The sequence below is a fragment of the Bison bison genome, unplaced genomic scaffold (genome assembly GCF_000754665.1).
Source record: "Bison bison bison isolate TAMUID 2011002044 unplaced genomic scaffold, Bison_UMD1.0 scf7180017864145, whole genome shotgun sequence".
In the NCBI taxonomy this organism is placed as follows: domain Eukaryota; kingdom Metazoa; phylum Chordata; class Mammalia; order Artiodactyla; family Bovidae; genus Bison; species Bison bison.
The window spans coordinates 7,506,545-7,516,940 of record NW_011494717.1 but is presented as its reverse complement, the minus strand read 5'-3'; the positions used below and the strand labels follow the sequence as shown (position 1 = coordinate 7,516,940).

At 54.2% G+C, this 10,396-nt stretch overlaps 1 protein-coding gene across 1 annotated transcript in view; it reads left to right on the top strand.

Annotated features, from left to right (window-relative positions):
• Nucleotides 1-6: 6 nt before the first annotated feature.
• The window catches only part of DNMT3A (DNA (cytosine-5-)-methyltransferase 3 alpha), a 101,251-nt gene continuing 90,861 nt past the window's right edge, over nt 7-10,396 (top strand). The window contains exon 1 of the mRNA XM_010840688.1: nt 7-167. The gene's annotated coding sequence lies outside the window, so the exon portion shown is untranslated. The remainder of the gene's footprint in view (nt 168-10,396) is intronic.

Here is a 10,396-nt window from a genome sequence, read left to right as displayed (position 1 = left end):
CCCCACTCCTCTGGGCCCTGGCTTCCTTTCCAGCCTCTTGTCCAGGTCCTTGGGCCTGTCTTCAGCTCCTCATCAAATGCACAGTTCCTGGCCCGGATGGACCGAGGCTCTCCTTGTCCTCCTTCCCAGGCTCATGGACCCGCAATAGGAAACCAGCCTTCAAAAAGGTGAATTCCTTCTCGAATTCAAGGAGTGTCAGTTTCACTGTGCAAGGGCTCCTCCCCTCCTCCCCCCACCCCCTAAGCACTGGAGAAGCAGAGGACAACCACAGCCATGTGTCAGGGTGTCTGTGGACAAGATTCTTCTGTAGGGTGGGGGTTGGACTGCAGCTTGAAGGCCCATTCCAGCTTTTAAATTCTATGGCTCTGATTCCAGTGGTGTAGTTTCAGACCCAGGAAGAGGGGTGGGATGGTCTTATTTCTACCACACAGGGATAATCAGGAAGGACTTCTCAGGAGAGGAGGTCTGAGTGAGAGCGGGGCCTCCTGAAGGGTGGGCCTTTGAAGGGAGCTGGTGATGTGAAGGGTGGGGGGCCTTCAGGAAACAGGTCGGTCACATCTGACTCCACAAAGGATGTAAAAGTTTAGCCTCTGGTTAAGCCTTCACATGTGTGTGTCCTTTTGTAGGTTTACTTGGGCATTTATGTGTGTGTGCACAATTTCTGAGATTTCCTCCGAGTACAGTTTGCAGTGAGCGTCTGAGTTCGTTGTAGATCTTCTTCAGGCTGAAACTCCAAACCTTCTCATCCTTTCTTGGTTTCTCTGGGGACCAGCCCCCATCCCAGAGCCCACCCAGAGTCACCTCATTAGAACAAGAGATGCTCCTAGTTTCATGCCAGTGGTCCTCTGAAAAAGTCTGCAAGGAAGACAGGAGAAGCTATAAAATCCTGGCCCGGGATGACCTGGCTGGGAAGAAGCAGGGCCAGAGCTGCCCTCTGGGGAGCTTAGACTGCCTCCTGCTCCAGGTCTCCTGGTCTCCTACACTCCGTGTCAGTGTCGCCTCTTGGTTCATAGTCTCCACGGGACAGGACTCTTGCCCTGGCCACCTCTGGGTCCCCTTGGTCATTTTGTGGGGCTTCCAAGGTGTCTCCTGGATAGTGAGGAAACTTGCTGCACATCTGTGTTTACATCCTCGGCCTCTCCCTAGCTGCACGGTTGGTGGCCGGGCTGTCTTCATCTTGCTTCTGCTCCGCCTTCCCCAAACAGTCACTGCCTACTTAGGCTCCTTAGGCTCAAGCCCCCCTGAAAAACAGATTCTTTTTCAGCATGAGCCAGGACTCCATCAAGGCTCCTGTTTTTTTGGGAGCCAGATAGAAAGGGGACTCTGAGAGCAGTGTTGCCAGCTCTCTAATGGGTGAGTTAAAAATAGACCACCCTCTCCCCATCCTCTGCCTGAAATGTTACCATTAGAATCCAAGCCCTAGAATTTAGGGTTGAAAGACAACTTGAAGCTCTGGGAGCACTTGGGCTGGGTTGGGGGCTATTTGGGTGTGGAGCCAGGCCCAGCTTCTTCCAGGGTTGGCAGCACTACCCAGAGCCTGAGGCCAGAAGGGCCAACTGCCTGCCCATCACATGCTCCCCTCCCTCAGCACTTCCTGCCACCTTCTGCTCTCTTGATCCTGGGGTCCCTGTCTTGGTGCCTGGGTCCCCTTGCCCGGTCCCATGCCCCACTGATAGTTAAGTGTCTCTGGCCTTCCGCTTGGAAAGAGGCAACAGTCAGGACCGAGGAATGGCCTGTAGAAATTGTTTCCATTTCCCTTTTGGTGTTTTGTGGAGAGTAGTGTGCTTGGGGGACGGGGAAGCCTGGTGGGCTACCGTCTATGGGGTCGCACAGAGTTGGACACGACTGAAGCGACGCAGCAGCAGCAGCAGCAGCAGTGTGCTTGGAAGCCGGGCATCTCTGTGGGCCTGTGTGCTTTGCTGCTGCTGAGCAGGGCTTTAATAGTAAACCAAAGCTGCCAGATTCCTTTCCACTCAAATCTTAAAGGCTCATTTTCAGGCATTTCTCTCTTTGACTCTTTTCCCTTAAAAAACAAACAAACAAACAACCTACTAGATCTGAGATCCATGCAGTGTCAGAGATTTGCATGTGTGTCCCTTGGCTAAGTGTGTGGGCAAGACAGGGTGTGGTGCACGTGTGTCTCTGCATATTTCTGTGTACGCGGTGTGCAGCTGCGTGGGGACAGAGACTTGCTTTGACATGAGCCTGTCTGAGGCAGCCCAAGTGAGGGCCCTGGAGTCGGAGGGAGCTGCATTCAGCTTCCAGCTGTGGGATCTGGGACAAGCGCAATTTCTTCGACCCTCCGTTTCCTCACCTGTGACGTGGAAATGAGACCAGGCTCTATGCACATGTTGTTGGAAGGATAAAACGAGTTAATGCCCATCGCCCTTGGCAGAGTGCAGGCGCTCAGCATGAGTATCGTCATCATCAGGTAGTTCGAGTGGCTTGGTGCTGCAGGAAGTGCTCTGGAAGTTTTGACCGCTTTCCCCCCTCTGTGTGCAAAATCTTGGACAGATGAGGAAAGTGCTGATTCTGATTGAAATGTCTTCAGAGGAGGGAGGCTCCGCAGCGCCATTTGGCAATCCTTCCAGAGTTTAGCAGATCACAGTCAACAGGTTGTCTTTGTGTCCACCTACAATCCCTCACGCCAGTTTCAGCTCTTTATTCGGATTCTATACCAAGTGCAGCCTGTTTACTTCCGTATACCAGAGACTCGCTGAGCATATCCTGTGGACCAGACCCTGTGCTGAGCTTTGAGAGGGTACATGGTGAGTTTAGGGTGTGCCCAGGTAATTAATGGCCACAGATCAAGGTCGAGGGAGAGGGAGACACAAAATGCTCGAAGGACAGTGAGGTGACAACCAACTGGAGAGATCAGGGAAGACTTCTTAGAGGAGGTGGCACCTGTGGTGAGCCTGAGAGCACAGAGATGGGGCTTCCTGACCAAGGAGAGGAAGCCAGGCTGCATGGGATAAGGTGGCTGGAGTGTGGCGGAGACTCTGGGGCAGTGAGCTGGGCCTCTGTGTGCTGGAAGCCAGCCTGAGGCCCCATGCAGTTTTGAGAGGAGTGGGCCTCTGTGCCCTGTAGCTCCGGTGTGCCCCTTGGGGACTCACTTTGAATTTCCCTGCTTGTGGTGGCTCTGGGGGGTGGTAGGGGAGAAGAGAGGGAGGGAGAAGAAAGGGAGGGAGGGGAAGGGGCCAGCTGGGCTCGTTTGGTGTAGGATCTTGATGATTCCTTTATGTTCTGTAGACTGAAGCTTAAGAGCTCAGACTCAGGGAAACAGAGCAGGGTTTAAATTACAGCAACCCCGGGGTGTCGCGGCAATTAAGGGGAACACCAGCGGGGCTGTGTCTCTGTCAGTGGTGGGAGCGTGATGAGAATGGGCGGCAGGAGGGTCCCTGACCTGGCCTTCCAGAGGCATCCCCTGCCCCAGGCTGAGGCATTGCAGCACCCACATCATTCTTGTCAGGGGCCGAGAGCACAGGGAAGGGGAAGGGGGGGCCGCAGACCCTGACTGCCCTGCCATCTCGCCTCCCTCCTCCACATGCAGCAGAACTGAGCCCCCACCTGGAGGAGAGATGCCCCCAGGTGTGACTGGCAGCCCCAGCAAGGACAGCCAGGGCCCACCAGGCCACATCTCCCTTGCTGATCACATCGCAGCCCTGCTTGTCTGGAGGACAGAGACAGGGGGAGGAGGTGTGGGCGCCCGGGGCTTTCCTAGCCAAATCCCAGCAGGGAATGCAAATTTTTTTTTTCAAATGCAGCTCCGCATTGCCCATTCCCATCCTGCTCTGGTCCCCCCTGATCTCCAGGATTTCCCAGCCTTATTTACATCTATAAGCAGGTTCCTATTTTCTCTTTCCTGAGGTCATGGCCCTGCTCACTGTCATCCTTATTGATCTTCCCTCTCTGTTTCTGTTTCAAATGTCAAGGTCATCTTTAATTCTGAGCCAGTTGTTGGATGCTCCTTCTGGGTGCACAGAGGGGATGGAGGACCATCTCTAACAGCTCGTAATGGGACGGCTGGAACTTGGGTGTCCTGGCCACTAATCAGGTGCTCTTCCTGCTGTGCTGCTAGGTAGATGGCTCCTGGGGTCAGTGCAGAAGGTGTTCTAGACCTAATAGATCAGCTTGATCCTGGTGTGCCTGGTGCTTCTTACTTCAGAAGGTTAAAAGATGCTCAGAAGGATGTTACGGGGTCAGATCTGTGGTTGACTGAGCTGTGAGTTGGATGTGGGCTCTGTCATGGTGAATGCCCAGGAACACCTGAGCTGGGAGGCTGGGAGCTTGCCTTCCCTCAGAGTTTCCCCAGAGGACCCAGGGAGGGGCAGGCAAGGGTGCTTGGACCCATGCCAGGCAATTGAGATCCGCCAGGCAATTGAGATCCTCCAGCAAAGCAGAACCTGTTGGCAAAGGGCTTCTTGAAAGCATGGTCCTGTGTGATTTATTTTGTAGACTCTGAAAGGGTACCTAAGTTAATGGATAAAAGGGAATCTAGTCAGATTCTCCCAAAGCCTTTGAAATGGGATACTCAGTGTGTCTATTGTGACATGTTGGATCTCCATGATACGGTGTAAGGTCACCCCCGCAAGCAGTGTGCAGAGTCTGATCTCATTTTTGTCAAGTTCCTTTAAAACGTATACCACTATGCACATGTATAGGCTAGCGCATGCTTAGAAAAAAGTCATTCTAGAAGGATCACCCAGCAAGCGTGTCAGCATTTTGGTTATACACTTTATACACTTTTGTAACCTTTGTGACAACGTAAAGGCACATGCATTCCTTTCTTAATGACCACAGCAAAAATAAAACCACACTTCTGAAGCTTCTGGATAAGAAGTTGAAAAAAATTTGAGTCACCCTTAGGCCTGAAGGGTGGGCCCTTTTATAATGGATGTGAAACTGGCTTGGAGAGTGACAGCAAAGGGTGGAGCTACTCAGGTACTTGTATTTTCTGGAAAGGTTGCAGGGAGATTTATTGCAGACCCTGAGGTCTCCAAGCGAAGGCCTGGACTGGCTGGGGTTGGGTGAGAGCAGGAAAACAGGTAGCTGGCAGCACCCCAGTTCACGTTGGGGCTGCAGACCAAGTTCACATTAGAGGGTAGGGATGGGAAGCTCTCAGATCTGACCAGGATGACAAGTTAATCATCGAGGATCTTCAGTCTGGTTGCTCTTGTGACCCAAATGGTCCCGGTGTGGACCTCAGGTGACCCAGCCCTGGCGTAGCCTGGGGAGCCACATGCAGGGAGGACAAGATGGCGCTTCAGGAGGCCCTGCCAGGGGCAGAGGGGAGGCCTGGGAAACTCGTCTGGCGTGTGGGCTCAAGCTGTGTCCGACTCTGATCTGGAGGCCCAGGAGCAGGTGGCAGTGACCCAGGTGACAGGGTGGAGAGGTGAGGAGGGGCGGATACAAATTCCTCTGCTGGTTGCTTGGCAACAGCGCCCACCTCCCCCTTCCACAATCGGATCGCCTAGCCCCGGGCCATGGGTGCCAACTTGGAGCTTGCTTTGCCCCCTGAGACTGGAGAAAGGGTATGTGGACTTCTCCAGCCCCGCCCCACCCCATCTCTGGAGTGAGGCTGGAAGATAAATAAAAGGACCATTAGCATCAGCATGGAAGCAAACCGGTCCCTCTGCGGACCGCCCCTTGTCCCAGGTTGCCAGGAGACAGATGTGCAGGGCACAGAAGTGACCAGAGGGTGGGCAGACCTTGATTTGCATCTCACCCTGCTACTCCTATGGTAACTGAGAGACCTGAGGTCTCTGAGCTGGGTGCTTCATCTGTGAATCAGGGATAAGAGGAGCATCTGCCTCTTACTGGTATTGCTCGAATCTAATGAAATATTGATGATGACATCAACACTGCGCCTGGCGCATAGTAGGTACTCAGGTGGTGTGCATTCCTTTTCTGTTAGTTGGGTCATGACAGGGGTACATCTGGGGACTGGGCGAGATGACCCCTTCGAAGGCCCCCTTGTCTTCCAAGACCCCACACGTGTTGTCTGTCATCTTCATCACCCCTGCGGGGTTGCAGGGCCTCTGTCTCCTCCTCTGTAAAGCCCAGATTTAGCTGGTTGATCTCCAGCCCTGGGCATCTCATCTCTGGGCCTTTAATTTTGATGTACTTTGGTCAGTTTCTTGAGACTCTGTGCCCACCAGGAACCAAGCAGGTTCCTCAAGCCCTGGGCCCTCTCCCTTCCTGCCCTCTGCTCTCTTTGGGTCCAGAGCAGGGACTGGCCTCTGCTCTGGTTGCTGGGCCCGCTGGCAGGGCCAGCTCTGCCCCCTGGCCCACAGGCATGGGAGGGTCTAGACCTCAGCCGGGCCTGGCAGCTGGCGCACAGCACTGCTTCCTAATGGTTTTATTAGCAGCAACAATGTGGTGCTTGTTGCCATCCTTCCCAGGCCTGTGGTTCCCAGCCCAACTAGCGGTGGCCTGAGGGCCTGCCTGGTACTGGCAGCTCAGCTGGGAAGCCCAGTGGGGCAGGGCAGTCGCCTCTGCGTTTTCTTTGGTCAACACCCTCTGTGTAGCCTGGACTCTGAGATGGCATGGTGAGAGACTGGGGCCCCGACTCGACAGGCCTGGCAGCTCTTAAGTTTTCTCTCCAGAGGCTCCTTGTTTCAGATCCACAAATAACGTTTATTTATTAATTTACTAAAGACCTACTATGTGTCAGGCACTGGCTACAAAAATATAAAGAGGACTAAGCCGGTCCTCAGGGTGTCTGCAGTGGAGGCGAGAGTCTGGCAAGGTGACCATTACGTCATAGGTGGGTGGAGAGAGCTCTGCGGCATGTGCCCAGGGCATTCCATGAGCTCAGAGAAGGGACATCTCAGGCAAGTGGGGAGGGAAGATCCGAGAAAGGTTTCTTAAGGAGATGAGGCTGGAGCTCAGTCTTGAAGAGTGGGCAGCAGTTAGCCAAGTGGTTCAGGGCATTTTCTCCCCTGGTGCGGCAAGAGTGAAGGGTGATGGGAACCATGGGATGTGAGGCTGGGAGGGCTGAACAGAGCTGGACAGAAGGCTGGGATGTTACCCATCAATAAGCATTGGGCTTGGAGTACCATGCCCGTGTTTGTGTATCAGAAAGATGGTCCAGGGGCATCAGGGAGGAGAAATTGGGCAGCTGAGGCTGGGGACAGATTGCCCAGGCAGAAGGCTGGTGCAGGAGTCCAGGGGAGCAGCAGCGCAGGCGCAGAGGAGGAGGAGGGCTGTTCTGTGAGGCATTTAGGTGGGAGTGGCTGGATGATGGAGAGGGTGAGGGAGCTGGCTCAGCCAGCCTGGTGGGCGGGGCGGGGGTGCCATCCATTGAGAGGGTGCAGGTGGAGGGAGTCTAGGAGAGATCTAGGAGTGCTTCCCATGGGAGGCGGGGCTGGAGTTGGGACTTGAGGGCTGTGCTTAGGATTTTTACGCTGCTGGAGCCTGGCCTGAGCCAGGAAGGTGAGAGAGGCCTGGGTGTGGGGGGGCCCAGGGAGGTGCAGTGTCCAGCGGACGGATTAGAAAGGCAGGTGCGTTTTTCTCCGTAACTGGTAGCCATCCTTCTAGATTTTTGAGGATGGAAGAGACTTAACCAGGAGTTTGTACCACATGCACTGGGGATCCTGACGTTGGGGCCCTTCATCAGGGACTTTTGCTTCTCAGGAGCTCCCCCAAACGATGAGCCGCAAGGCCTAGACCCTGTTCTTCAACTCCCACTGCAGGACCTGGAGGGAGTTGTCATCACCCCCTGGAGTTGCAAAGTTGACATCCACCCTCCATTCAGAGGCAGGTCTGCCAAGGTAGGAGCGCAGAAGATGGTGTCTGCAGTGCTTGTAGTGTTTGTTTGCAGTGTCAGTAAGCAAACAGAAAAGAAACAAAAACTGTTTCTCTAAAATAGAAATACGAGTCTTTTGTGTATCCTAGGAAGAAGCTGTTTCTAAAGAGTGTCTAGAAAACGGCATGAGCCAGGTCAGCATCCCTGAACCTGGGCAGAGGCGAGAGGCGGCATGGCGTTGCGCCAGGGCCACCAGGGTTGGTGCTGGACAGGCAGGGGTTTCACCTCAGCCTTGCCACCTCCTAGCCGCGTCCCCCTCAGGTAGATCACTTAACTTCCCTTAGCCTCAGTTTTGCCGTCTGCAAAGTGGAAACCACCTTCCAGGCTTGTGGTGTTTGTTTCAAAAGCCCTGCTTCTTGCACTCAACTTGCATGCTTTGTTTCATGTATCTTTTAAAAGAATGCTCCTACAGTTGGCCTCACAGGTGCATAAGGATTGCAGTTCAGCCGTGCCTGGCCCCTGTCTGGCGCTCAGGAGGCACAACCCCTCGTCGCCTGTCTCACAGGCTGAGCCTCCTCTTGCTGTTCACCTCCCAAGAGGCCCAACCCCCAGTGGGTTTTGAGTTCCAGGTTCCTGGGAAGTTCCACTTAATCATGTTCCATTGACTCCCTTGTTATGCAAACCTGGGTCACCCCAGTATATCTGAAGAGCGTCTCTTGAGCTCAGTGGGAATCAGTGGAGGGGAGGTGGAGGTCTGTGCAGAGTGGCTCCTGGCTGTGTGGAGAATAGAAGGCGAGGGTGGGAGAGGCTCTCACCCACTTGGGTCCTGGGTGGACTGTAGGGTGGGACCTTGCCCAGGACCTGGCTTCCTGTGCCTGGAAAAGGGCTGCAGGGCCTTGGGAGATGAGTTCGGGGTGACCTTGGCCTGGACAGTGAGGCCAGCTTCCCAGGAAGCAGGCACACGTGGTGGCCATTGGGCACACGTGGTGGCCTGTAACATGCAGCCACGCCCACGGGGAGAGTTTGAAGCATCTGTGCCTTGCAGAGGAGGCTCTGGCAGGGGTGGGGGGAGGTGAGTTCTCAGCGGGGGCTCCTGTGGTGGTGATGTTGGCAAGAAGGCCAATCAGGCTGTCTCTGGCTGGGGATGGGGTGGGTGGGGACCACTGTCAATTCGAGGGTGGAAACCAGTGTTTCTCTGCTTAGTACAGACCTGCTCTTGCTTCCTTGTCACAGGGGGAGCGGGGCTTGTGTGGACCGAGGGTGTGGTGGTGTCATCACATGAAACGTACAGCATAATTAATCTAGCATACCCTTAATGGTATGCATAATTGTGCTGCCTGGTAATTAGGTGTAAATGGTAAGCAGTTCACATAAATGTTTTTGTAATTGGTATTAATTTTGCAGAGGCAAACTAAGTTTATGTGGTTTCCCTCTTCTTGCTCTGTTAGTTTTCTAGCACAGGCAATTCCTAGCTCTTGGAGGAATTCTATTGCAAATGTTTGTTTATAGGGCCGTGTTTTGTATTTTCTCTCAGAACAATGTTATGAATGGTTATGAGGTTCCCAAGCTGGTTTCCAAATGCCTCTTTGGCCCGCACTTTAGGTGGAATGTGTGCTGCATGTGTGGGGAGGCCTCGCTGGGAATCCTCCTGCTCCAGGTTCCCGGAGCCTGTGTGTGTGTGTGTGTGTGTGTGTGTGTGTGTGTGTTGTGTGCGCACACTCATGAGCGCGCATACGTGTCTTTCTGCATGTGTCTGTGTGTGAGTGTGTGTCTCAGTGTGTGCCTGTGATGCCTCAGGTGATGGTGGCAGGTTAAGGGTGCTGGTAAAAATGTTATTTATTCTGGTTGCAAAGGCCTTTGCACTGGGGGATTAGGGGAAGCCTTGCAGCATTAGACGGGAGAGAGGACTCTGGGTCAGGCCACAGCAGCTGTGCAGGAGCCATTCTTGGGTGTGGTGTAAAGTAGGAGTCTAGGTTTCCTAAGGACACTTCACCGGCCTTACTCCCTAATTAATAACATTTTTTTTAATGAATGTTTATTAAGTGCCTACCATGCTCCAGGTATCATGTTGAACATTCGATTCAGATTCTCTCATATCTTAAAACAGACTTAGGAGGCAGGGACTCTTATTCACCCAACTCTGCAGGTTAGTAAAGTGAGGCCCGCGTCTGCATGGCACAGGTTTGAGGTGGGTTCTGGCTGAGCCCTCTTAGGGCTGAGCTGCACCAGGGGTGGCTTTGCCACCCGGAATCCTGGGCTCTTCGTCCTCCCCCTGGCTCCCCACCCCGGCCCCTCTACAGTTGGTTTGGTTTGGGTTGGGGCAGAAGGTAGGAGAAAGGAAACAAGGGAGCAGTGGGTGGTTCTGACAGCCGCAGACTCTCTTTCCCCCCTGCCCTGGGTGGGAAGGGGCCATGCCCCAGCAGAGGCTCCCAGACCCTGAAGGCCCTCTGGGGGACCTCCTGGTTGGGGCCTGGAAGGAGTGTGACAAAGTGCAGGCGGGCAGGCATCCATCACATGGGTGGTGTGGGGAGAGAGTGGTCACAGGCAAGCTGGGGACCAGCCTCCAAGGGCCTGAGTAGAGGGAGGCCAGCTCCATGTGGTTCACAGACACACTGACCCAGTTGCCTCCCGACCCCAGGTGCCCTGGAC